General features: G+C 37.9%; 1 protein-coding gene across 4 annotated transcripts in view; it reads left to right on the top strand.

Moving 5' to 3' along the window:
• The window catches only part of pacsin1a (protein kinase C and casein kinase substrate in neurons 1a), an 81,506-nt gene that overhangs the window by 15,067 nt on the left and 41,747 nt on the right, over positions 1-24,692 (top strand). The window contains exon 1 of one of the 4 annotated variants that reach the window (XM_055187585.2): positions 3,901-4,066. The exons of the other annotated variants lie outside the window; for them this stretch is intronic. The gene's annotated coding sequence lies outside the window, so the exon portion shown is untranslated. Of the gene's footprint in view, positions 1-3,900; positions 4,067-24,692 lie in introns of those variants that run through there. 4 annotated transcript variants of the gene reach the window in all.

Genomic DNA, 24,692 nt, shown 5'->3' on the forward strand with positions numbered 1-24,692 from the left:
ATATATTGGTGCACACTTGTGCAACCATGTATGCACATGTACGAAAGTTGGTATGTATATAGATCTCATCGACCTGAACACCTTTTGCCCTCAAACATTTCGGATTGTTTCAAAAGTGCATGCGGTGAACTTTTAAATACTCCTCCTAGGAAATTCATGTGATTGACACCTAACATGGTGGACATGATGCCAATAGCTATAAAAAGTCTAGTTAAGGCCTTCCCTCGCTGCTTGCAGCTATATTTTGTTGTGTGTTTTGATGTGATACTGGAAGATCACTGCATGATAATACTGATATAATATATAGTCAATGAGAATAATTTAACTGTAGCAGTATATTTACCAAGTTTATTTGACCCATAACAGTACGCTGCAGAGACCCCTTCCTTGCCCCTATGTGAATCTTTGCCCATGCCAAATGGCCAACAATGAGTTTTTGAGCATGTTTGAAATCATTTATGTGGAAAAAATAGTAACAGCACATTTGAGCACATTTTAACTTTCATTATAAAATAAAAATTATTTAAACTATGTTTTAGAAAAGGATAACTGCCTTTCTCTGTGTTAGAGTGATTAATCTCCTAATGGCTATTCTTCACTACCACATCTGACCCTTTAAACCCCCAATCACATGACTTACATAATCACTGCATAGCCTATCAGACCGCATGTGATGAAAACTCTGCCTGAGGGAGTGCAGTGTCCTGGCAACTTCCAGCATGCCATTCTTATATGCTGTAAGCTCCACAGCAATTACATGTGGAGTCATTGCTCTGATCCGCTTAGATAATGAACTGAAGCTAGAATTCACCTGTATTCTGGTGCAAACATTTATACCTCATGCATACTTCATTACATCTAATGTTTTTTTAACCGTTTTAAATACTTTGTTATACCAGGCTAAGTATCCTTACATGTGAGTGCCAGTGTTTAAGGTGAGGTCAATATAGGAAATAGGTTCTTCTGCCAATCCGCACACATACTTTGAATTTGCGTCAAATTCAAAGTATGGAATACTTGGCAATGACATCATGTTTTGAAGCTGTAATTGTGTTTACAGTGCGCAATATAACATGTGTTCATGTTTTACGTGTAAAAAACAGTGTAAAAAAAATTATTTTTCTGAGAGTGCACAATCCAAAAATAATAGCCTGCTGACTTTATTGCCCAAGTGGGTAGTATGGAGCGTATGTCATTTTCATTCTTAGTGGATCTATTGTGATGTTATGCAAACTGCAGTGGATCCACCGTGTCCACATGATCTTAACTTATTATAGCACCAGCCTCTAAAAGCATTTTGTTGCAATAGGGGTTAATGTCACTGGGCAACAGTCATTAAGGCAGCTCACTTTGTTTTTCAGCACAGGGGTAATGGTGGTAATTTTGAAGCAAGTTGGTACAGTTGAGCTTTTGTAAGGAGGTCTTAGAAATATCCACTGCAGAAGCTAGTTGGTCACTGCATGTTTTTTGGAACAGAGAGTTAAAGAATGTCATAGAGTATGTCTTGAATTGCCGTAGGCATGCATGTGATACATTTAGAAACAGTCATTATAGTAAAATATACTTACTATAATAGGTTTAGACAAATGTGTGAAAGTTTTCTTATTGAGGCATTTATTAACCTTTCAGCAAATTTGTTCATCAAGTAATCTTAAACAAAAAAGTCAGCACTTATGCAGTATTCTTTATACTGTAATTAAGTGGTACAGTGGTAAACATACAGTTTGTGCTACATATGTTTAGTTTAGTTGCTCTTATGCAAGCAGCACAAGTTCAAATTCCACCATAATATGTCCTGATCCCATTTAGACTTATTTCCTAAACAACGTACTATGTTGCAAAAAGTAGCAAACCATCCCCACAACATACTGTAGGTCTAAATTGGCAGGGCAAGATGCTAGCAATACCAAGGTATGAAGTTTATCTCACAAGAGAGATTATACAACAGACAGAATCTTCACCTGCTTTTCATTACATTATACTGATAGTGTCATGTGATAAATACTAAAAATCAATTTGTCCTCCTTTGGTGCAGCTCTCAATTTAGCTGCCAGTTCATCCCTGTATTTACTGAAAGAGAATGTCTGGGAGTGTTTGTCCAGTGAATAAAAGCATACTTTTATTCTTTTTATGTGACCCAATTATTATTCTTATATTATTACGGATATCATACAGTATGGTTATGGTTTTATATTTTTGTGCTGTTTCTCATTTTATCTTTTTGGACTGGATTTTCTGTGTTCGAGTTAAAAAATCCACATTTAGAAATTTTCTCTTCCTCTCTTTCTTGCTCCACCCCATAAGTGATTGCCTCATGTTGTCTAAGCCATTCAAGTGGAACACATCAGGATTATCTTCATACATAGGCTCTAGACACACAGACCGCAGAAGAATCACCAGCTGTAGCAGTGTTGTCATATCTGAATTGCTTTTTTTTAAGTCAGATTATTTATTGTTAAATGGAGTCACCGTTGGTAAGTCCATAGTGTGATTTACTAAAACAAAGAGCAGTATCAACTTTCTAATCTGTAAATGGAAGAATTTGTCTGTGTGATGCTTTGGAATTGGATATGGGATTGGAAATGACTGGATATGTCTGGATAATGATAGTATAGCATCAAAATGTTCAGATGATTCAGAAATTTAAGTTTCTCTCATGTGTCACTGCATGTGTAAATGTCTAACACTTAATGTAAACAGTTTCTGTCTGTATTTTTTGTCTAAGATGTTATTTTCTTGTGCCATATTTTGAAATGTATGGTTCTGTATGGTCATAATTTTTTTTCATCCCCTGGAGAGTCCGCCACCTTTGGCTTAACTTACTACTTTACTGTATACGTTACATTATTACTATTCTCGTTTTTCTATGCTTTTAATAGATCTATTAATGTAAAGCTGCTTTGAAACAATTAACTATTGTGAAAAGCGCTATATAAATAAAATTGAATTGAATTGAATTTTTCAAAATGCTGACAAATTTTGCATTCAGAATATGCATTAAAAATATATATGTTGTCATTCTATACTTCAGCTTCTCATCAAATATCCTGTTCAATAAACTCATTCCCCGCCAGCCATTTTTTGAAAAGTTTTTTTACTAACTTTACCCTGGATTAAAACTGGATCTTGCAGTCTAGAGTTTTTTCTTCAAAATGATGTAAAAATCTTCCTCATTCACATTAAAGAGCCAGACAGATTTAAAATCGAAACTGACCTGTATTGCAGTGTGTCATCATCATCATATGTCCATCAATGTAAACAATGTGCAGAGTAGTTGAACCAAAAAGTGCATGATTAATAAAGTTATTGGCTTCTAAAGTAGGGAGTCGACCCTGAATCGCTGAAATGAGTCCGCATATGGATTGAATCTCCTGCCTGACTTTATCCACGTCACATGACCACTTCCACATCACACGAGATACTTATCTCCGCCTACAGCCTTGCCCACGGGAGAAACGAAAACTGTGACCTGCCCACAGCTAGTTAGTGTGTAAACATCTGTGTTTTCAGATTGTGTGGTTTTCACTACCAAAGGATGAAGATATATGAAGAATCTGTGGTTAAAATAGCTTTTTCAAGGAGGGATTTACTAAACGTTTGGCTGTAAAGAATTGGTGGTTAAAATAACTTTTTCACGGCGGGATTTATTAGACGTTTGGCTGTGAAGAATCAGTGGTTAACATTATTTTTGACGGAGGGATTTACTAGACGTTTGGCTGGGAAGAATCAGTGGTTAAAATAACTTTTTCACGGAGGGATTTATTAGACGTTTGGCTGTGAAGAATCAGTGGTTAACATTATTTTTGACGGAGGGATTTACTAGACGTTTGGCTGGGAAGAATCAGTGGTTAAAATAACTTTTTCACGGAGGGATTTATTAGACGTTTGGCTGTGAAGAATCAGTGGTTAACATTATTTTTGACGGAGGGATTTACTAGACGTTTGGCTGGGAAGAATCAGTGGTTAAAATAACTTTTTCACGGAGGGATTTACTAGATGTTTGGCAATGAAAGATGGTTCAGTACCCACTTTTTTTGGAACAACGTGTGTCTCCTAACCACAACCTGTAAGTATGATTATAACTACATACTTGCTTAAATTAGTGTAAAAATGTTAATGTCTGTCTTTGTTTTTACAACCTGGACTAATGATGAATGATGTGTATTGATGTTGTTTTTTAAACTCTTAATATACTGTCAGAGAGTCACGTTAGCAAGCGGCTAGCGCATGTGCACTTACGGTTTTGCTATGACCCGGATAGCTTACATAAATGCTTAAAGCTGCCGTCGGCAACTCTGGAGGATTGAGCAGTTTCCAAATGTTTACAATTTCATGTCCCTCCCCCACTACCACCGAGCAACCTCCCTTCTCGAGCTCGTCCTTGTCAGCGCGTGTGCACCAGTATTATGAACGCATACTTAGCAAGAATACTTAGATTACTTACATAACACTCCGAAACACAATCAATGGTTGATAAAGCACAATTACCTGTCAAGAAGAAATGTGGCAAGCTCTGCATCCAGCTTGAACCCTTTAAAATCTGGTAGATTCCTCCACCTTTCAAATGCTGGTCCGATATTGATCCTAGTTTTATTACGATCACGGTCGCTTTCTATCTTTGTTTCCTTCTTTTCATTGGTTGTTTTCTTAGCTCTGGTTGTTAACCGAGGAATCGGAATTTTGTTAGTGAAAGTTCTCTTCACCATTACGCTGCGTTCAATCCAACATGCTTGTGAACTTCAGGCGGATGCACGTGATATTGTAACGTGTGTAAGGGGGAAGGGAGATCTGTGGCGCGTGCAGGTACTGTGATTGACAGGCAGATTTTACACAGCCCTGCGCTGATTGGACCAAATGAACAGGGAGCGGTGGATATTTGTTTTCTCTTAATTGACGAGATAACTCGACGAGATAATTCATCAATGGCGGGGAAACAGTAAAAATACAAAAACGCACATTTGTTTTGCTAAATTTAATTTAATTTTAGTTCATTTTTTAGGTACACATTATAATTGCAGTTAAGTTTTCGGGTTTTTTTGGAAACTTTTGTTTTTATTTTGTTTCAATTTAATTGTTTTTCACTAATAGTTTCAGTGTTCTTGATAGTTTTCGTTTACAATAATAACTTTGGACCTGAAACAAAGACTTGCTTAATTAATGAGCCTTTCAGTCAGGTGTGTGTGAGGGAAGTGCTAAACAATGTGAGGGCAAAAGAAATGTACCTGTTTTGTCTGTAGTTAAATAAAAATATAGCTAATAATTAGGGCTGGGCGATAGAGCTAAAATGTTTATCATCGATATAACGTGTTAATTGTGGTTAATTACAGGTAACCCCACATACACTTAGGGGGCGTGTACACCAACGCTTTTACGCCCGCGGCCGGTGCATGTTTTCAATTGTTTCCAATGGAAGCTCGGCGTTTTTCAAATAAGCCAGCAGCTAGCGGGTTTTTTCCGCGCTGAAAACCGGCGCTCGGCGTTTTTTTTTTGCGCTCGGCGCTGAGCGTCGAGAGTTGAAAGAGATTCAACTTTGGGAGAAAAGCTCCTCTCGTCAATGTCAGTTCTCACACGGCCGCCCAATCACAGTAGAGGAGGGGCGGGACATTACCACAGCAACTAACCGGCTCGCAGCTGAAGTATCACAGCTACCAAAGCGCTCAGCTGAAGAAAGCTGGCACTCAGCTGAAAAACAGCTGGCATTCGGCGTCCTCAAGGCGTTTTCAGCCGCGTTTAAAAGTTTTGGTGTGTCCAGCCCCTTACAATAAACCACACAAACGTCAAATAAAAAAAACACTATTACACTACCACTCATCTACGTTAAAGAATTATGCAAATTTAGCAACAAAGTTGCACTTGGTATAAAAGAGTTCTTTGTCCTATTTAACTTAAAACAAAGGACTCTGAATCTCTGGCCTGAGGGAAGAACCTAGAGCAATGAAGGGGGTGATTACACAGTCTAATATGGCATCTGCTTTCCTCATAACCTGCCTCTCATAAATATTTGTCAAGGAAACCTGTGGAAAGCCTATTAGCTTCCCAGCCACCTTCACAATATGGCTGAGGCTATTTTTCTCCAGCAGGCCGATGCCCCCATACAAGGCAAAACAAGCAAGAGTAAGGACAGGTTCAATAAAGATTTATAAAATAAAGACAAAATAACCTTATCCACATTAAAAGAGATATGCTTCCTTAGAAAGAACAATTGTTGTTGTCCCTTTTTATATATCATCTCTGTGTTTATGTCAAATTTGAGTTTGCTGTCTATAACAGTACCCAAATATTTATACTGCTCTACCACCTCTATGCTGATTCCTTTTATATAGGTGTGTGGAGGCGAACCAGGTTGTTTTCTCCTAAAATCTATAAGCATATCCTTGGTTTTAGAGATATTAAGCTGGTATTAAGATATTAAGATATTAACAGCCATGGTACATTAGCTCATTCCCCGCCAGCCATTTTTAGAAAAGTTGCCCGCCAGCATTTTTTTGTGATTTTCACAAACATTTCACAAAATGCCTTTCAGGAAAATTTTCTTCTAAAAATATATAAATATACAAATATATCAAATGAAACCTGTTTTAACCTATCTATATTTTATCTCTGCTTATACATTCTTGTAATATGTTTTTTTAAAGATTTTTTTTAGCAAAACGCTGAAATAATTGCATGTTTGTGAAGGAATTTTGTTAGCGATCAGATTCAGAATGATTATCAAAACATACATAGAGTTTAAAATTAGTAAATAACGTTTTGGATTCAGTTTTTTTTTTCATAAATTGGGTAAGTGCTAGTGGAAAATCGCAGTTTTGCAGATTAACATACAAATTCTTCAGAAACACTTTTTATGCAAATGTTTTCTCTTAATTGACGAGATAACTTGTCAATGGTGGGGGGGGGCAAAAAATTGCATGTGAACGTCTTCCTGTCAGTACTGTGATACATTGTTCTGGCTAATCTTAACACTGTTACTGGACATGTTTTAAAAGAGTGATCTGGATCAATCACAATATTGATCATATGTGCGCTTACTACTATTATTACGATAAAATTTCACCAGAAGAGTGTGAGTCATACCTCTGCTAATGTAGGACCCACAGCAAACAGAAAAACCAAAAATACAAAAATAAGAAAATGGTCTAGTTTTTATTTGTTTAAATTTTCTTTTCTTAAAGCAACACTATGTATTTTCCATGTAAAAATGACTTACAGCTCCCCCATGTGGTTGAATAGTGCAACATTTCCTGGTATCAGACACTCTTCTGTAAGCAGGGGGAGGGGCGGGGCTGTGTGCTCTACCCTCCACCGCCACTTTCAGAGTGTGCTTGTAGCAGATAGGAGGCTGCTCAGGTTGCAGCAACAGTACAATTTGTCCAGTTAAAAGTTGTTCTATCACTGAAATAATTTTAGAGACATTATTTAAAGGTAAAAAAACTACATAGTGTTGCTTTCAATTACAATTTAGTAAAAGTAAAATTAAGAAAAGGAAAGAAAATGACAATATTCCAATGACGAGGTTATCCAGAAAAATTAAAAAATTAATGTTTAGTTTAATTTTTTTTTGCATATACATTGTATGGTCTGAAAATTAGCATCAATTAACATCTAACCACATGGAAAGTGCATAAAAACACGGGACACACCGCTTTCTCCTGCTTTCCAAATCCCTCACTTTATGCCTCTGCTACCAGTACCACAAAATACGTTTTTATTTATTTATTTTTTTTGGGGTGGGTAAACAAAATTATAAACGTAACACTTTTGTTTTTGCCCCCATTTTTCATGAGCTAAACTCAAAGACCTAAGACCCCTTTCTTTGTACACAAAAGGCCTATTTCTCTTAAATATTGTTCACAAATCTGTCTAAATCTTTGTTAGTGAGAAGTTCCTTTGCCAAGATAATCCATCTACCTCACAGGTGTGGTATTTCAGGGTGCTGATTAGACAGCATAATTATTGCAAATGTGTGCCTTAGGCTGTCCACAATTAAAGGCTCAACAGCTTATAAAGACGGCAGCAGCTCTGGTGGACATTCTTGCAGTCAGCATGCCAATTGCACAATTGCACTTCCCAACACTTTTGACATCTGTGTGTGATGAAACTGCATGTTTTACAAGTATCCTTTTATTGTGGACAGCCTAAAGGTCTCGTTATAGTCGTGAGTAGGTCCTACAGCGTAGGTTTCGTGTCGGTTTTCATTTAAACTTTTGTGTCGTCCTCCGCGTCGACGTGCAAACACGCGCAAACCGCTGGTAGGCAGTATCCACGTATGTAACCACAGTAGCAGCACGACCGTCAGAGAAGAAGCTTGGCAAGTTAACCCACAAATGAAGAAGAAACAGCAACCTGTTGTGTATGATTTGAGAAGACCAGCAATGATGGAAGTAAATAAACAGCGACTTTCGTTGCAGTTTGAGTTAAATCACTTTCCAAATTTGGCTCATCTTTGTTTTCACCGTCGCAAACGGAAATACCTATGACGCAGTTTTTTTACCTGACGGGAGGGGTTCTGGTGGACAAATCACAGCGCTTGCGGTCCGCGTAGAACTGATGCGCTGTTAAAATTTTTGCGAGGTGCACGTCAGGCTACTACGCACAGGCTACGGATAGCCTACGCCGTAGCTACGGCTTAGAACTTACGCACAACTATAAATCGCCCCTAAGGCACACCTGTTGAATAATCATGCTGTCTACCCTGCTGAAAAAAAAACAATAAAACCAATTACAGAAAATTCTAATGGTTTTATTGGGAATTTTTTTGGTTCTAATGGAATATGGCCCAAAACACACTACAGTGTAGTGGTTTTAATGGTAAAAGCTAATGGTTCTGTTTCAGAGGCGGTGCAAAAGCACTAGTGGATTATCGCAGCGCTAGCTCGATAGGTTGAGAAAATATACCAACAAAGTCACATGGTGACGTAGGCTGAGCCCTGAGCAATAAATGGCCAACCAGCTCAGCCTTTTGCCTCTTTTGCTTTCTCGCTTGTTGTGATAGGTCGTTTTTCCTTGATTTTCGCGCGGTCAAGTGCAGCTTACCTGAGCAGTGAATGTGGTAACACTTTATTTCGATAGTCCACTTTAGACATTTTACTAACTATAAGTAACTTTGCAACTACTTATCAACTATCAATCTTTAGAGAATTAGTAGAATGTCTGCTTAATATCTACAAACACTTTATTGTGATGATATCTCAACAAACATTCAACTGTCTATAAGTATCTTTGCAGGTGCATGTCAACTTATTCCACTAACCCAAACCTCTTCCCTAACCCCAACCCTTACAGTCTACTAATACACTAATAACAGTTAGTTGACCTATAGTTGCAAATTATTGAAAGTTAGTTGACATGTAGTTGCAAAGTTATTTATAGCTAGTAGAATGTCTAAAGTGGACTATCAAAATAAAGTGTAACCGTGAATTTTTTTGTCCTCGCAAGCTGTGACAGCGCACAATTTGGAAAGTCTTTTCTTTACAACGATCGGTGAGTCGTGAGTTTATTACATTCGGTCTATGTGAACACTTTGTGCCTCTCGTGCCATCCGGTGGCTAGTGTTTTGTTCTACGGGCGTTTTATATGACGGTTTCCCGTCATCTTTACATCCCGTCATCTTTACATCTGACGGATTATATGGTTTTTCGAGCTCCTGGCGGCTATTGTTTTTCCTACGGGCTTTTAACTGACGGTTCCCCGGCGGCCGGTGTTACGATCGTTACAGTTTCCCGTTAACCCCTTACAGCTCTCTGTATTACCCAGTGATTTTTTTGTTAGTTCTCGTTGGTTTTTACTTTTCAAGACCTCGTTTTTTTCAGGAGTCTTTTTTGCCACGGTTATATGTTAGCGGTTCTCCGCTAACATTTGTCACTGACTTGAAATTATTTATCCTTCATATTTCTTTTTTGGGGAAATTATGGCACAGGGCTCTATTGCCACGGGTATTCCCTTAACATGTAAGCTTTGCCCTAACACACTCCTGCCTGACGACGGCCACGACGTATGTCCGTCATGTTTGGGATTGCAGCATTTGAAGGAGGCTATCACGAACCCATGTTTGCACTGTAGTCGTCTGCCCATGTCAGAGAGATGGCTTTAGCTGGCTGAACTGGACCCTAAATGTGCAGTCAGACTTGGGGAAAAGGAGTCGCAGTCAGCCAAATAGAAAGGGAAACGCAGTGCATCGGCAGCTGCCAGTGTCCCTCCAGCTAAGAAAAAGGCTAACGTTACAGATAACGAGCAGCCAGAGGATGCTTCTCTTTCTAAACGGTTGCTGTACTTTCGTCTGAGATGTTGGAAATAAAGCGCCTGTGACGCTCCAGCCTGTGATACCTGGATACTTCCATGCAGAGAATCACTTACATTGGTATGATGCTGGATTCCTGCGCAGTGAGGCCAACCCTCTCACAGGCCAAGGTGGACAATATTCTACAGCTGCTTGCTCGTTTCCGGTTGGGAGCGAGCTTAAGATACAAGACTGTTTCATGGGGATGCTGACTGCTGCTACTCCGGTTATCCCACTTGGTTTGCTCTACCTCAGACCTCTCCAACGGTGGAACAACAGTCTTCGTTTGAGGCCTGCCAGACCTCTTCATCATCTGATTGTTGTCTCACGCAGTTGTATGCTGGAATTGACACAGTGTAATCGTCTGGATTTTCTGATGTCAGGTGTTCCTCTAGGAGTCATTCCTTCCCGTCGAGAGGTGGTCACAACTGATGCTTCTCTGCTCGGTTGGGGAGCATCGTGGAACCACAGGGGTGTTTGTGGATGCTGGTCCCCAGCCCGGTCCAGGGATCATATAAATCTTCTGGAACTATGGGCAGTCTTTCTGGCTCTGCAGCATTTCTTACCAGTTCTTGCAGGCCAACATGTCCTCATCCAGTCAGACAACACCTCAACAGTGTTTCACTTAAACCATCAGGGTGGGACGAGGTCCCTCGAGTCCCTGAATCTTACCTGCAGGATACTCACCTGGGCGCTCCCTCAAATAGCTTCGTTGAGGGCTGTTTATCTTCCAGGGTTGCAAAATCGGGTAGCGGATGCTCTTTCCACGAACTTTCTACATCCAGGGGAATGGAGGCTTTACCCGGATGTGGTGCGGATGATATGGCAGCGTTTCAGGGAGGCAGAGGTGGATCTTTTTGCAACAGAGGTGAACACTCATTGTCGCTGGTGGTTCGCAAGAGTAGAGACGTCCAGCCCATTGGGACAGTATGCTCTATCCCAGGAGTGGCCAAGCCGGCTGCTTTATGCTTTTCACCGTTTCCGCTTCTGTGGGAAACACTACACAGGATAGCGCTGGGCAACCACACTTTGTTGCTTGTGGCACCCCATTGGCCAGCCAGGCCTTGGTTCCCTATGCTTCTTTCCATGCTGGTGGGCAGACCATGGCAGCTTCCACTTCGGAGGGATCTGTTGTCTCAGATGGACGGAGCTGTTTGGCACCCCAAGCCAGCCCGTCTACAGCTTTGGGTTTGGCCTCTGGGTCGGACTGTCCTTTAGCTAATCTGGAACCTGCTGTCGTCCAGACTATTACTAATGCTAGAGCAGCATGTACACGTCAGCTCTATGCTGCACGTTGGAAGCTCTTCTCCTCATGGTGCGAGGAGCGAGGGTTTGATACAGTATGTTGTGATGTTCCGAATGTTCTTAGTTTTTTACAAAACGTTCTGGATTCAGGCAAAGCAGCCTTCACATTGAAGGTGTATGTTGCGGCCATCTCTGCGCATCATAGACCAGTTAATGGTTGTTCGCTTGGTTCCCATACCCTTGTGTGCAGTTTTCTGAAAGGGGCTAGGCGGCTGAGGCTCGCTTGTAGTCCCTGTTTTCCCGGATGGGACTTACAGCTTGTTCTGGATTTTATCTGTCTGCCACCGTTTGAATCTCTGCAAACGGCTGACCTGAGATGGCTATCTTTGAAGACTGCCTTTTTGCTGGCAATGGCCTCTGCTAAGTGTGTGGGTGAGTTACAGGCTTTGTCCATTAGTGACTTATGCATGTGTTGGTTGCCAAAGGCTTCCGGTGTTGTTCTCTGGCCGAATCCTTCTTTTCTACCCAAAGTCCTGCTTCCGCAGTTCATTATCCAGTCTGTCACTTTGGCGTCTTTTTTGCCCATGCTGCAATTGGGCGGGTCGTCTGGTCATCTTTTATGTCCCGTGCGGGCCCTGAAACGTTATGTGGCCGCTACTGTTCACCTTATGATGGTGTGCAGAAAGGGGCCACCATATCGAAACAAATATTGTCAAATTGGATGGTGGAGGTTATTACTATGGCATACAAGAATGCTCAAAGACCTTTGCCAGGCAGTGTCGCTTGTCATTCCACTAGGGTGGTGTCTACGTCTTGGGCTGCCTTCAGGGGAGTATCTATGACGGATATCTGCACAGCTGCTACTTGGACTTTTCCATGTACCTTTGCCCGCTTCTACAAGATCATGCCCCTCATGCTGTCTGTTCTGCGGTCCTCCAAGGACAACCTTGATTTACAGGTGGGTGGCATTCCTCATGATTATGTTGGTAGGAGTCATCCACTAGTGCTTTTGCACCGCCTCTGGCGGTCAGGAGGAATGAAACAGAACGCTAGTTACGTATGTAACTGTGGTTCTGTGAATTCCGGATGACCGCCAGAGTTCTTTGTCACGCGGAATGCGCGAGAAAGGCGTCCGTGAGGCAGAAGGCTGAGCTGGTTGGCCATTTATTGCTCAGGGCTCAGCCTACGTCACCATGTGACTTTGTTGGTATATTTTCTCGACCTATCGAGCTAGCGCTGCGATAATCCACTAGTGCTTTTGCATGGTCCCTGAGGATATTTTTTCATCATTTATGGAAGCTTTATAAACAATGTTTTAATCTAAGTGTTGTTTGTATTATCATTTTGAAACTCTAACATAACACATTTTGACAATGACACTTTAACTTCTCTTATTAAAAAATAGGCAAAATATGTTTGCTATAAGCCAGTAACTATGAAGTTAAAATGCATCACTAATCTTGAAGCCTATGTTGTTAAAGTATAGAAGAGTACTTAGAATGAATGTTTCCCAAAAAGTATTATTCTGAGCTGCTCTAATTTCAGATTAAAGTTCCTCAACAGTGCCAACAAAGTAAATGTGGCCTCTAGTACTCTAATTTACTAATTTGTTACATTTTTCCTTTTATTCTTTAACATAACATAACATAACATAACATAACATAACATAACATAACATAACATAACATAACATAACATAACATAACATAACATAACATAACATAACATAACATAACATAACATAACATAACATAACATAACATAACAACATGTAAGGTACCACCCACAAGCCCAACGACGGATGCAAGTGGAGTGGGTGAAGGGGACTCGTGTTCGTTCCTTCCTCAGCGCTTCTAGAAGAATAATTCCATAATCATGATTAAACTCATTTCTTTGATCTCTGTGTTTAAATTATAATCTGACTCCAATTTAATATACTAAGACTTTAGTGCATTATTCCAATTATCTGTTGATCATAATTTAGATGTTTGATTATTTATTAATTCCCATAGTCTTAGTTATTCGTTCATTAGGGACCCGGTATCGCACAGAGCATACGCCGGCCGTTTGCGTATATCTCACGGACACAAAATTGTCAGTCTGATCTTAGTCAGAGGTTACCGGGTAAACTAATATTTTTATGTCTGGCCGCTCCATGCTTGCTCCGATCATAAAAATAGTTACTTTAGTTTAGTGCCTCATGCAACTTGCTAAGGCAGGTGATAAACATAAATCTGAGAGTTTTAATGAATGTGCCCCATGCTCCATTCGAACATCAAAACCTCAGTGTGATAATATCCTGACACGATAATCTTGCGGTAATACCAGACTCCTTCTAATCTACTGATCATAACAATTTCTGAAAGAATTCAAATAAATCAATACAATTTCTGAATAATTCAGATGAATCAAATGTAACAATTTATTATACCAGGCAGGTTTCAGCTTCAAACATAAATTAAACAATATCATACAGAATTTGATTCAAGTCCAATTAATTAAAATGATCAACAGTTGCAAAAGTTATAAAGTCATACCTGGCAATAGACACTCTGGCTACAGAGTACTTCCATTATGAATATAATATACCCAAAATGGTTCAGAAAGATTCTTGTTAAAGATGTCTTCCATTCTGTTTGAATACACACACCCAAAGTGTGGGGAAGATTCTTGCTAAAGAATACTTCCATAATGTCTGAATACACACACCCAAAGTGTGGGGAAGATTCTTGCTAAAGAATACTTCCATAATGTCTGAATACACACACCCAAAGTGTGGGGAAGATTCTTGCTAAAGAATACTTCCCAGAGTCTCTTGCCAAGCCACCTTATATACACAGAATGAGACAAAGAATAATAAAATCTCAAAACAGGATCTGGTTGGTCGGTTCTCGTGACCTGAAGGAGCACCAAATGGGACTGTTAACCATCTGTAATCTAGATCTCCTCATGAGTTGACACCCATCACAGGAGTACAGATTATGTCTTAAGTTTTAAACTTTGATATACTTTCTCTTAGCATTATAGAAATTAGACCTTTTTAACCATCGCACCATGACCTTTAAAACAACACCAAACATGAAGATGAAACCTTTGTAGCATCATAACATATGATATATACAATGTTACATGTGTTTAGTATATTTCAAGAAACCAAAAACTTAAAGGATAAGATAGAGGGGGTGAAATACAGATCAGTTCCTGGGTATCTGTGACCCCTGTGGAGAGAGACAACAGGTCTCTCAAAAATAGACACAGTATGTGTTTTTTATTGTTTTATGGTCCTTCTCCAAATACAAAACTTGTCCACCTGTCCTACATCTCCTCCCCTGACCATTGTGAAACTGTCAGAGTACCCAAGGGGTCATTTTGGGTGGACTTCTTGGGTCTCCATACGTCCTCTGTAATTGTAACAGTCTTTTCAAGATGAACACCTGTAATGTTAAACAATGCCTGCAGATATCAAAGCAGGAACTTAACTGAGCTGAACAGGTGTCTGTGATGGACAGAATCTCTGTGGTTCTCGTAGTTAGATAATCTCCCAAATGGATCTGGTTGAAATTTGTTGTACAAAGTCCATTGTGTCAGCCAAACGCATGTGCTCTGTCCATGGAAGCTGTCTCCTCTCACCATTTAGAAGCATTTGTCTCTAATGGGGTCCTCCCCTGGATATTTTCCTGACCTTTTGAACAGTCCTCTGTTACCTATTGGCAGAAGGTGTTTTTTAATAGAAAAGTCAGACCTCCGTAGGTGAAGGAATTCCTCACACTGAGAATGCACCACTGTATGAGAGGGAATTAGAATATAATACACATGACCATGAAATGACTGAACACTGATGAACTTGACTTTCCTTGGAAGGAAATAGTTGTGAATGATTACAATAACACATGACATTATTAGATGTTTCATGATATTGGTGCGAATGGTAAATAAGGTCTCCTTTCCTTTTTTCAAAATAATTTGTCCCAAAAGGTGATCCCATTACCAAACTCTTCACTACTATGCATATTGAACATAGAGTGGAATTTTGATATAATCTGTGTATTTTAAAGGGAGAGTGGCAAAAGTTATTTTAACTAGCATATTTACCAGTGGTATACATCATTAAAGCATATAATAACAATACCATTCAAATATAATACAAATAAATGTAAATTATATGTATATAAAATACAGATATTTATACTAAAGTATATATAATATGATATATTTATAATTTTAATAATAATAGAATTATTCAAAACCTTGAAATGCAAGTTAACCATGTATATCTAAGAATTCAATTAAGTACTTAAAACATACCTAGACAACTTAAACTTAAATCAAGATTTCAATGAAGTAACTTAAAACATACCCAGACAACTTAAACTTAAATCAAATAATTTCTGAATTTCTTATTTATCCATTGTCAATTATTATTTGCATGTTGTCAAATAGTTCTGTACATATATGTTGGTTTAGTCACATTCAATGGTAAGGAGTCTGATTTATGTGATTGATCAGTAGAAGTGCCAGCACTTCAAATATAACCATTTTGTAAAGATTGAAATGTTTAGACATGTCTGCAGCCATGCTAGCCATTTCATTCTTCACTTACTTATTTTAATCTGAAATAGGTCTTATGTAATCAATTAATAGTTCTTATTTTACCTGTATTTGTACAATCAGAGACAAAACAATTGATGTGTGACTATAACCATACATATGTTCCATGCACACTGAAATGTTTCATGTAGTTCAAGAGAAAATTGACCCAATAGTTTATATTACCATGAAATTAAAATCATAAGTTGACCTTTAATTTTCTCTCCTATGTGTGAGATGCTAAATGGGTTTGCATGTATGACAAACTCTAGAGTTTGGATTCTAAGTCATTTATCATACATATGTGTGATGGTTTAAGCCTGGATAGTTTTAAAACTTATACCAGGTTGCAGTGTTATGTTGTTGCAATGGTGAAAATATGTGCATTACATGTTCATGCCTGGAAGTGGGTGGATTCTAACCTAAAATAATCTGTGTTGCAAAATTTTAGTTCCGATGCTACATCGGGAGGTCATATAATGAATATAGTAGTTTATTACTGTGAGATGTGTATGACCCCTCAAAGCATTATCACACCCACCTCCTGCATTTTAGGTTTGTGCCTGTATTTGGGCTCAGACACGTCTCTAGTGTCAGGACTCTTAAGGAGTCATAGTAATCCACCTGAAAGGAAAAAAGTTAAGATAACAAACAAAGAAACATTAATTTCTAAAATTTTGGGCAATTTGCATTAAGAAATGGCATCATCTTTAGTTTAAAATGATGTCACTACCACACAGCTGTCAATGACAGCAATGCATTAGGGTGTAAATTCTTCTTGATAAGAAGATTTGTATCATTACTTTCTGCAAATTAATTTCAGAGGCCAGATTAAGTTGGGAATTTTCTGTTATATTTGACAATGCTGTTTCAGTCTGAGTGTGTATAGCACCATAAACTGCATTTGCATTTAAACTGTGAGCATCAGAAGTCCCAGTTTTGCTGGGGAAATTTTTGGATTAACTTTAATTTTAATCTTAAACTTAAATGGCTTTACTCTGAGTTGTCCTCAGTACCATCAGCTCACATGTTTAACTGCTGTGCTGTCTGTTTATGGTACACACTATTAAACTTTTCAATCTCTGTGACCTGTAGGACTGTAATTTTTGATGATTTAACATTTCCCACAGTTTTAACCAACTATAAAAGTACATTGACTGATCAGATTCAGTTTAAATTGATGTTTCCAACTTATAAAAGAATTGTTTGGTTTGCTATCTGGTGCCATGATATTATCAGTGTTCCTGCAAAGCAAAAAACAAAGCCAAACAACAACAAACAAACAACAATAAACAACAACAAACAAACAACAATAAACAACAAAACAAACAACAAGCAAAAACACACACATACCCCCGTTTTGGCACGAGATAGTGGACCAAATAAATCTGAATCTAAATATTCCCTGGGCCTTTTTGTGGGTCCTAATCATGTAAGTTTGAAAAGCATGAAATGCATCATTTTTCACCATTTTAGGCCTGTCTGGCCATTATAATATAATATATATTATAATGTAATTATAATATAAATTACATTATATTAAAAATAATATTAATTAAAATAAATGTTATAACTGGTCTCAAGGGCTTCCAGAATGATGGTACTTTTGCAAAATTGAGAACACATTTCTGTGAATTGACCCTGCAGTAGCAGCTGTATTAACAGGTCCACTAACAGCAACAGCTCTGTTGTTTTAGCAAGCAATAAACCACAGCACATGCTGGGTACAGGGCTTAACTCATTGCTCAGCTGGAGGTTTTTGTGACCCTCTGGAATTGGGCACAATTTCCTCATGTTTTTAGCTGAGGTTCATTAAGTCTTCTTTAGATGTGATTCTATTTGAATATGAAAAGTAATCAATGAATAGAGCGTAAGGCACACATTTTGCTTTAGATTTTAAAGTCATAAACTTTTAACCTGAAGACATACAGATACAGAAGTGTAAAAAGACTTTTAGCTCTGACTGCTTCAATTTAAACAGGAATTCTGTATTCCTGCTGTGACTTTAGGACTCAGCTATAATATCTATTTTTATGACTTTCACAATCTTTAGACAATTAGACAACAAATTGCTCAATAACAATTTCCTCAATCTCATAGAGGAAAAACTAAGCCTAGAACTTTTAACACTGATGACTACACTGTACTATATATAATGATGGTAATTGTGGCCTTAAATCACTTTGATTGATTCACAGAAAATAATGATGTATTTTATTTGTTACAACCAAGCTAAAATATTTCCCTTGAAACAAGGAGAAACAGCAGATCTTTTCTGAGAGGGTCTCAGTGGTGAAACTTTCTCAGTGAGATAAGATCACAGGTGTTTTATTGACCATTTTAACAGTTTCATCATTATCTTGCTGTGCATCAGTCAAAGCTTTAGTTTAATTTACCTTATTTACACAATGAGAAATCCTGCCTGAATTTAGAAATTGTAACAAAACTTCCTGGTTCCATTCTATCTACACTTATCCAGTTCTGAGTGTTCTTTAACAAAATCACTCCTAATCAATCCATATCAAACGATTTGTTACAAATTTCCCTACTTGCTTAATATCCAAAATTTAGTTCCACACTGCATGCACTGAACCTCTAACCCCAACAATGCTGCCTTCAATCATTTATACACTTCCATCTCTCCTTCATTCTCCATAATTACAATTATCTCCTTAACTCATCGTGTATAGTATGTAAACTGTATAGTTTGCTGCATTTACTGATCCTAAAAAGATTAATACAAACATTTGCTCTTGTCATATCAATCATGTAATCCCGAAATTCACTTCTCATATGCAAACACCTTAACTTACACTGTAGTTTAAATGTATATAACATCTTTTATTTAAGTTCATTCTTGCTCTGAAGGATTTTGTTCCTTTAAATGTTGCACATGTGCTGTGAACAACATAAAATCTCATACAGAGAGTTCAATAGTTATCACTGTATTAATTCAATGTTTACCCTTATTTGAGAACCAGAATAAAATTTGGAAGATGTTAATCCATTTTAAGTTTATCTTTCGTTGCTTTAACAAACAAAAGATCTTTAATTTGCTAACAAAGGGAATTTACTCTCATCTACACTGCTGTTGTCATGCTGTGTATTTCCATTAACAGAGTTATTATCGCCTGTTTTGCGCAGGTTTGTTTACATACGTGGACGCATTGACTTGGGCACGGAGTTTTGTCATCCGACTGGATTTTTATTATTCACAGATATTCGCTAATAACTTACTTTACGGGTTTCAGATATAGTTGCGAGATCGTTCCACAACGCAAATAACTTTACATAATCGCCACGGCGATGTTTCCACTTTTAGACTCAAATTTACGACTTTGCGTAATGTACCACGATAACATTTAGTCATTAGTCCATGTAATATTCACTCATACTGAGTGTAAACACAGGAGATGATGTTTGAATCGAAACGCGAGGAAATATATTATTTCCTTATCCGCAATGTTATTATTTCTCTGACAGCTGTGTTGTTATTCTAATTTTCATGCACAACCGGATTTCTCCGGACTTTCAATGGGAGTTTAACGTCCCATTCTACAACATACGGGTGCGTTTATGCTCACCCTCAACATTTCTAATAGGCAAATAAAATTAACTTACAAACACAGCTGCAGACAGAAAAGTAGACGTTTAAACCTCCTATTTTGAGATGAATGGAATACTCTGTTATGGTTGAAATGTCGCGCTGGAAAGCTTCCTGGAGTACCACGTCACTTGTTCGGGTGTACTACGTCATCACGTCCCGTGGTATACGTCATCACGTCGGGATCACCAAGCTGTAAGGTACCACCCACAAGCCCAACGACGGATGCAAGTGGAGTGGGTGAAGGGGACTCGTGTTCGTTCCTTCCTCAGCGCTTCTAGAAGAATAATTCCATAATCATGATTAAACTCATTTCTTTGATCTCTGTGTTTAAATTATAATCTGACTCCAATTTAATATACTAAGACTTTAGTGCATTATTCCAATTATCTGTTGATCATAATTTAGATGTTTGATTATTTATTAATTCCCATAGTCTTAGTTATTCGTTCATTAGGGACCCGGTATCGCACAGAGCATACGCCGGCCGTTTGCGTATATCTCACGGACACAAAATTGTCAGTCTGATCTTAGTCAGAGGTTACCGGGTAAACTAATATTTTTATGTCTGGCCGCTCCATGCTTGCTCCGATCATAAAAATAGTTACTTTAGTTTAGTGCCTCATGCAACTTGCTAAGGCAGGTGATAAACATAAATCTGAGAGTTTTAATGAATGTGCCCCATGCTCCATTCGAACATCAAAACCTCAGTGTGATAATATCCTGACACGATAATCTTGCGGTAATACCAGACTCCTTCTAATCTACTGATCATAACAATTTCTGAAAGAATTCAAATAAATCAATACAATTTCTGAATAATTCAGATGAATCAAATGTAACAATTTATTATACCAGGCAGGTTTCAGCTTCAAACATAAATTAAACAATATCATACAGAATTTGATTCAAGTCCAATTAATTAAAATGATCAACAGTTGCAAAAGTTATAAAGTCATACCTGGCAATAGACACTCTGGCTACAGAGTACTTTCATTATGAATATAATATACCCAAAATGGTTCAGAAAGATTCTTGTTAAAGATGTCTTCCATTCTGTTTGAATACACACACCCATTCTTCCATAATGTCTGAATACACACACCCAAAGTGTGGGGAAGATTCTTGCTAAAGAATACTTCCATAATGTCTGAATACACACACCCAAAGTGTGGGGAAGATTCTTGCTAAAGAATACTTCCCAGAGTCTCTTGCCAAGCCACCTTATATACACAGAATGAGACAAAGAATAATAAAATCTCAAAACAGGATTTGGTTGGTCGGTTCTCGTGACCTGAAGGAGCACCAAATGGGACTGTTAACCATCTGTAATCTAGATCTCCTCATGAGTTGACACCCATCACAGGAGTACAGATTATGTCTTAAGTTTTAAACTTTGATATACTTTCTCTTAGCATTATAGAAATTAGACCTTTTTAACCATCGCACCATGACCTTTAAAACAACACCAAACATGAAGATGAAACCTTTGTAGCATCACAACATATGATATATCCAATGTTACATGTGTTTAGTATATTTCCAGTAACCAAAACCTTAAAGGAGAAGAGAGAGGGGGTGAAATACAGATCAGTTCCTGGGTATCTGTGACCCCTGTGGAGAGAGACAACACGTCTCTCAAAAATAGACACAGAATGTGTTTTTTATTGTTTTATGGTCCAGCTCCAAAAACAAAACTTGTCCACCTGTCCTACAAACATAACAATTAAACCTTTTAATAAACTTCTTTTCATGTGCTTTTCAAGCAATATGTTTTATTTACTTTGGTAAACTTCTACTATTTTGCCAGTATAACAACTTTGACCTCACTAGCAGTACATTTGCTTACCTGCTTATTTGCTTACCTTTCTCTCTCTCTCTCTCTCTCTCTCTCTCTCTCTCTCTCTCTCTCTCTCTCTCTCTCTCTCTCTGCACTGACAATTATCACACATAAGCATATTGTAATGTAAGATGGGGGTTCACATTTTATAACTGTTTATCAATGCATTTCTGATGTGAAATCATTGTGAATTTCAGTGGAATGCATATGGGCAAAATATAATTAATGTTATATTTGTCAGCTTCTGATGTCTGTTTTGAAAAAAAAAACTTATATCCATCAATAAAAAAGGAATAATTCAATTCAATTTTATTTATAAATTTTATTTATTTTATTTATTGTTTAATTGTTTCAAAGCAGGTTTACATTAATAGATGCAGGAAAAAACACAGAAAAATCATAAAACATAAGCAGCAGAATACAGCGAATAAGATTAACCATACTAGCGAGCGTAGTAAAATGTAACGTATGTAAGAGGGTGCTAAGGTAAGCCAATGTCAGCAGACTCCCCAGGGGTTGAAAAAATCCTTTGTCTAGGGATGGGACGATTACCGGTTTCACGGTTAACCCAAATAAAATGTCCTGACGGTTAGTATTATCATTTAAAATGTAATTATCATTACAACCGTGTTTGATTACCGTGATTTTGAAAACTTGCTGTAAATCCTGTCCAGTCAGAATCAGTTTGACACAGACGCGCACATGCAACAACTGCCTGGATCAGCAAAGAGCAAAAACCCAAATTAACATCGGTAACTTTACTTCTTTACCACAAGATGCAAACAGCTGCAGGAGGCAAAGGGTCTGAAAGGGTTGTTGCACTGTTTATTTTGGTAAGGTAGATATGCGATGTGTTTGTATTGAGATGGATTTAGATATTCTACTTTGATGAAACGTTGTGTTGCTTATGAAATGTGTGTTCGTGTACGGATTAGCGTAACGATATAGTTACTACGTCTACACAACCGAAAGTGTGCTTTAACTAATTCTGATGTAAACCAGTTGTTTATGTTGGTTATTTTGGTAATGTTATTCACTTTGTACTGCAAAGTTTTTTCACTGGTGAATGAGATGTGGACGTCGGATCTGTGAGTGTTCATGTGTTTTGAAAGAGGCGTGACTTTGGATGGTGATTTGAATGTAGGGTGGGATCGTGATTTCATTGCTAGCTGGCTACCATTAGCATTTTTCAAAATTAAATATCCTACCTTTAAGGCTTTATAGGTGATTAGCAATATTTTAAAATGTATGTGATATTTAACTGGTAACCAGTCTAAAGATGCCAAAATTGGGCTTATGTGGTCATACTTCTTAAATTGAGTAGGCACTCACACACATGATACAAGCTGGGTATCATCTGCATAGCAGTGAAAACTTATGTTGTGTTTCCTGAGGATGTCTCCTAGAGGTAACATGTATAACGAAAACAGGATAGACCCAGAACTGATCCCTGGGGTACGCCGTATTTAACCGGGGCGTGATATGACTCTTTTTCATTTACATAAACAAAATGATAGCGGTTGGTTAGATACAATCTAATGCATTGTGTCAAATGCTGCACTAAGATCTAGTAAAATAAGGATTGAGATTTCACCACAATCAGATGTTAAAAGGAGGTAATTTGTGACTCTAAGCAGTGCTGTCTCTGTGCTATGGTGGGGGCTGTATCCTAATTGAAACTTTTCGTATTATTATTCACTAAGAATGTGGGTTGCCAGTACTTTTTCTAACATTTTAGAAAGAAAAGGGAGATTTGAGATTGGTCTAAAATTAGGGCTGGGCCGATATCACTTTTTCATGTCTAATACCGATGTCGATACCACAACCTTTAGTATCTGTCGATACCGATACCAATCCAATACCATCTAAATTGCCCTTTTAATCAATTAAGCTGCAAATAACAAATTTGTTAGCCCTACAAAAATCATCATGCTTAAACAGAGCTACAGAACGCAAACGTTTTACTGTGCAACAAATGACAGTGCAAATTCAAAACTCAATAAAATGTGCAATAATGCTGCTTCATTTTTATTTAAATGTTTCAAACAGGCTATTAGCAACATTTTTAATTAGTCATCACAAAAATTCAAAATTAAATTTAAGGTGCAACTTTGGACAATTTAAAGTGCAACTTAGCAAGTCGCAATTTACGCCAAGTTACCATGACAGTTAAGGTCCATGTTGATATGAGATCGCATTCTACTCCCCGACTTCTACAAAATTTGATCCAGCGAGTTTCACCAATATCGGACTAATGTCGATATGGAATATCGGATCGGCCCAGCCCTATCTAAAATTATTAAGATCTCCTTGGTCGAGGTGTGGTATTTTGATTAGCGGTCGATTAACTGCAAGTTTGAAAGCTGTTGGAACGTATCCTAGTTCTAGTGATGAGTTAAAGATATTTAGTACTGGGTATACCTTTTACACTACAGGGAATACATTTTGTGGTAATTTTGTGGGAACAGGGTCTAATATACACGACGATAATTTGGATGATTTTATTAGTTTTGAGAGCTCTTCTATTGTAGTAGATTAAAATGACTAAAGATGTTCATCTGGTAATCTAGTGTTCGGTGTACTATTGGGAAAAATGGTGGCTGTCTGTGTAGCTTTGATATTTTCCCTGATAACAATAATTTTGTTAGTGAAGAAGTTCATGAAGTTGTGATTATTATGTTGGAGTTTAATATCGGTTTCTGTTTTTTCTTTGTTTTTAGTCAATTTCGCAACTGTGCTTAAGAGGAAATAAGGGTTATTATGATTTTCTTCAATAAGCTTCCTTAGATAGGTATATCTGGCGGTTTTTATATCCTGTCTGTAGTGTTGAACACTCTCTTTCCACGCAGCATGCCATACCTCTAACTTTGTCCTTCTCCAATATCATTCCATTTTTCTAGTTATCTTTTTAAAGGCTGCAGTGTGATGGTCATACGGTGCTGGCGTTTTTTCTTTGATTCTCTTTGATCTAATGGGAGCAACAGCTTCCAGCATGCCAGAACAAACGTTGTTGCGTGTTTTTATTACAATATCCAGATCTTCACGGTTATCTGCTGCGTTTTTTATTTGGGACAGGTCTGGCAGAGTACTAATAAAGCTATCTTTAGTAGTGGAAATTATTGTTCTGCCTAAACAGTAGC

The sequence above is a fragment of the Misgurnus anguillicaudatus genome, chromosome 13, assembly GCF_027580225.2.
Source record: "Misgurnus anguillicaudatus chromosome 13, ASM2758022v2, whole genome shotgun sequence".
Taxonomy (NCBI): Eukaryota; Metazoa; Chordata; class Actinopteri; order Cypriniformes; family Cobitidae; genus Misgurnus; species Misgurnus anguillicaudatus.